Source organism: Falco peregrinus, chromosome 4 (assembly GCF_023634155.1).
Source record: "Falco peregrinus isolate bFalPer1 chromosome 4, bFalPer1.pri, whole genome shotgun sequence".
NCBI classification, from domain to species: domain Eukaryota; kingdom Metazoa; phylum Chordata; class Aves; order Falconiformes; family Falconidae; genus Falco; species Falco peregrinus.
In genome coordinates this window covers 122,593,066-122,597,570 of record NC_073724.1, presented here as the reverse complement: position 1 = coordinate 122,597,570, position 4,505 = coordinate 122,593,066, and positions in this window count along the sequence as shown.

Here is a 4,505-nt window from a genome sequence, read left to right as displayed (position 1 = left end):
GCTCTGTGGTGGTAGTGGTAGTCCTTAGAGGAGAAGTGAGGAACAGTGCTGTGTTCAAAAGGGACATGACTTTGCACAATCATTGGAAATGCTCAGTCAAGCAATTAAATAAGTGAAAGGAAGTGTATCTTGGGTCATAGTTGTGGTTTAACCCCAGCTGGCAACCCAGCCCCACGCAGCCGCTTGCTCTCTCCCCCTCACCCAGAGGGATGGGGAGGAGGATCAGAAAGGAATGTAAAACTCAAGGGTTGAGATAAGAACAATTTAATAGGTAAAGCAAAAGCCGCGCACACAAGCAAAGCAAAGCAAGGAATTCGTTCGCCGCTTCCCATGGGCAGGCAGGGGCTCAGCCATCCCCAGGGCAGCAGGGCTCCGTCACGCCTAATGAGTACTCGGGAAGACAAACGCCATAATGCCAAATGCCCTGTCCCCCCACCTTCTTCTTCCCCCAGTTTATATACTCAGCATGATGTCATATGGTATGGAACATCCCTTTGGCTAGTTTGGGTCACCTGTCCTGGCTGTGCCCCCTCCCATCCCCTCCAGCTCTCTCACTGAGAAACTGAAAAGTCCATGGCTTAGTATAAACATTGTCACTTCCTGGCATTACAAAGGCAGGGACCTGTGTCTCTTTGTCCCTTCCGAGGTGTGTCCTCCCGAAAAGCTTGCAATGTTATAAGCCGGTAACTTTCAATAGCTGAGACAGCAGAAGGGAAAAGATGTGCTCCTTGCCTTTCTTCTGCTTGGTTTTTGAACAAGGGAAGGGAGCAGGACTGTTGCCCTGCAGCTTGTCACTCCAGTAAGACACTCCTTAATTCTCAGAAGCCCAGCAGAAGGGCTTAATGGATGGCTTTGGAAAAGCACCAAAGGAGCAGACGGCAGGCTGCCTTACCCTTCCTGTGCAGTAGTCTGCCGGCCCCAGTTTTACAGTCTTGTCTCCTCCAAGGTTAGTTCAGATTCCCTGGAAGCTCTGGTTTTGTAAGCATCCAATTCTATCTTTGGGAATGCAGCAGGGCCTGGAGTCAGTAAGAGTCAGGATAGTTGCTGGGCAAAAATGGCAGGGATCTGTTCTTCCCAGTTTGCCCTGTGGGCTGCAGCAGTTCAGCTAGCTGGACAAAGCAGCAGTGTGAGAAGAACTGAGCCCTTTAAGTGATGATGCATTCTGTTCCCCTCCAATGGGGAAGATCTCCACGTTTCATTTCAGTAGTTCAGCCTTGCAGCAGCTGTAATCTCCCAGAGGAGATACCATGGGGCTGTTCCCATAGGTTTTTGCCAGCTCTTCACTCGGTTACACTGACGAGGGGCAGTCCCTGAGAGTGATGGGAGCTCAAATGTACAGCAGCAGAGCACCAAGGACTTGTGATTGTCACTGGATCTTCCCAAAGGCTTGCAATTAAAGAGTTTAATTTAGGCAGGTTTTTTTAGTTTTAATCTAGGCAGTTTCTCGATGGGTAGTTTTTCCATAACACGTGGGATCTCCAGGTTTAACCCTGGTGCCGGAAAGCCCCAACAACTACACATATGCCGAATAAAGGTTTGCAGCTCTGGGGCTCACCAGGTGTCTATTGGGTGCCACAGTAACGATTTGCAACTAATTTTTCATGAACAATTCCTTAGGGGAGTATTCTCATGGGGTAGGGGATTTATTACCCACGTTTCAACTCTATTATCTGGATTGTTTAAGGACCACGTTTGTTTAACATTTAAGGGACCACGCTATGAAAGTGCTTGATTATGAAAGAGCAATTATGGTGGACGTACCTTTTTTGTTAAGAATTTGGATATGCCAACTGGGGCATAACGGGACGTTATATTCATGGTGTATGGGTTCACCATGGGGTCTCGATACATACTGGATCCCCCCTTTCCAAGGGGTCTGGGTCCCCTGCTCAATAGGCAGCTTGTAGAGTTAGCGACCTCTTGGGTCATCAGCAGTTAGGAAAACCCTTGGAACCCAGTAACCCTGGGCCTCGTCTTCCAACAGCAGGACTTGATAGCCTCCTGTCAGTGATACTCTCCATACATTCTCTGTCTCAGTTTCTTGAGCTAACCTGGTGTATTTTTCCTGGAATTTCAACACTTTGGCTGTCGAGTGCGGCACCGTCTGGATAGTAACTTGTGGAGCTTCCCCACCTTGGCTGCTATCAGTGGTCTCAGCTTAATCATCGGCCTCATTACCACTTCCTCACTGTCGGGGTAAAACGTTTCTCGGTCCATTTCAAACTCCTTAGACAAGTACAAAGGTCTTGGGCCCTGTTTTTCTCGGCCAGCCGTGCCAGTCTTGTAAATCCCAGCAGACTATCCAGAACAGAATTAAGATCTGTCTGATCAAGAGATTCTTGTCCCCCTTCCTCTCATTCGGACCGTGAAGTTTGTTCTCCGTCCAATGCATCTGAGAGAGCGTGTGGAGTCGCTGAGTGCTGTTACATTCAGCACTTAGCTGGCTCTGCAGGGTTTTTATATGTTCTTGCAAGGGTTTAACCATCTCATCATGAGTTTGTTTAATCAGGCGCCTCTCCTTCTGGGCCGCCACTCGTGCGGCTCCCAACACAGCACGTACCGTGGCTTTTGCTGGTCACACTTCTCATTCCTTCCTAAGTGGTGTCATTCTGTCTGCTACAGCCTTTGAATCGTGCCAGCTAACATGGCCCCGTGTCATCCCTGGTGAGGAAAGGCACGCCTTACAGTCCTTCAACTTTTCAGTAAGAGGGGAGCAGTCAAGCACCGGCATTTCCCAGGCAGCCATGGCTTGCCACTGCTCAAATGTCTCCCGGCTTACACGGAGAGGTCGCTTCCCTGCTCTCCCTGCCCACCCTCACCGGGTGGAGCATCACCGTCACTTAGGACCTTCCAACACTGAGGGGATCCTGTCCATGACGCCAGTGTATGTCACATCCCACCTACGGGAAGGGGAGAGTGACTGAGCTTCGCAAATCCCTTCAGTGTGGATTAAGGCAAAATAACACTCGAGGTCCGTACATGAACATGCATTTTAATGGAACAAACGTTCAGTGAACGCTGACTCTTTCACAATTATACCCCCCTAAGCTATGTGGCTTCATGAGAAATTGACATAGGCCTCATCTTACTTAACAACTTTAAGAGAAATAAAAGAGAGAGAGAGGGAGGGAGGGAGATCACCAGTCCTGCACCCAGCGTCAGACCTGCCAATGGGGGTATTCAGTGCAGAGAGCACTTCAGAGGCTTGTACCTGCTCCTACTTACTGGCCCCAGTCCCTGGGCTTCCGGAACCGCCTCTCTCCCCAGCTCCAGGAGTGCTGGAGACACCCGTCAGTCAAGGGAAGGGACACCTGGCCCCACCTCCCCATGACTGCCTGTTGCTGCCTCTGGAACCTTCTCTCGCAGCGTGGCCCTGGCTCACAGCACAGTCAGTTGGGCCACGTCCCTTACAGTGGCCAGCAGCTCAAAGCCCCACATCAGGGCTGCTGTGGGGTGTCACCCGTTTGTGGGGTGCCCAGTGCCGGGGTTGCTCGCTGCTCTGCTCCTCCACCCGGGCTCTCGCCACGCTCCTCCGATGCTTTGACTTCTTCCCTCGGCCCTGCAGGACCCCCAGCAGCTGGGTGAGGAGGTGAGAGCATCTCCCAGCCCCACGACGTATCCCAGATATCGAGCGCTGAATAAAATCAAGTACATGGTTGGTACCTGAACAGTTAGGTTCAGTTACAGGCATTTTGGTATGCCCTGGTAAGCGCTTTGTAAAGCACCAGCAAGTCGTTTGTTTAAAGAATGAACTTAAAGAAAGAAGAAAGTAGCATCACGTGATGAATGAGCTGGCTGGAAGCTTACCACAAGAAATGAGCTCAGCAAAACTAAGCGCTAAGTAGGGGAAAGGTAATTGCGACCCGGGGAGATGGCGACCACCGACTCAAGAGACGCCCTGGCCCAAAGAGAAGCAGAGGCTGAGCATGCAGACTAGTTAACATAAAAACTGAGAGACTTGGTTAGCAAATAGGAAAACAAGCCAAAAATACTGAGAGAAATATGTAACTTGTCACCAGTGAAGGCTGATGTCTTGGTTTGCCAAACTGTATAAACAGCATAAAGTTTTGACAGCCGGGGAGCTAGGCGTTTGTGGGTTACCACCCAGTGCCCTGCTTTGCACGAACTGGAACACAGGGATGGAAATACCTCGACTCGTGTGTGAATTGGCGCTGCGCACCGGTCACCGAACTGGCTACGGCACAAAAGCCCAGCAGGTGCCACAGCTCTCCCCAGGCACCGTCCTGCCCAGCCGTGCCCTGGGGCTGCCTGGCCACGTGCCCGGCCCACGGGTGCCCGGTGATGTGGGCTCTGCCAGGCTGCTTGTGCCTGGCCCCACGGGGATGGTGCTGGCCGGGCCCATGGAGCTGCTTCTGTGTGGCCCCGTGGGGCATCTCCTCGTCACCTCCATCGGGCTCCTGCTCCGCAGGAACAGGCCATCCCCATGGGCCAAAAGACAAGCTGGCGGGGAAGAGGACTGGCCTGGCTGTACAGAGAGCTTTGGC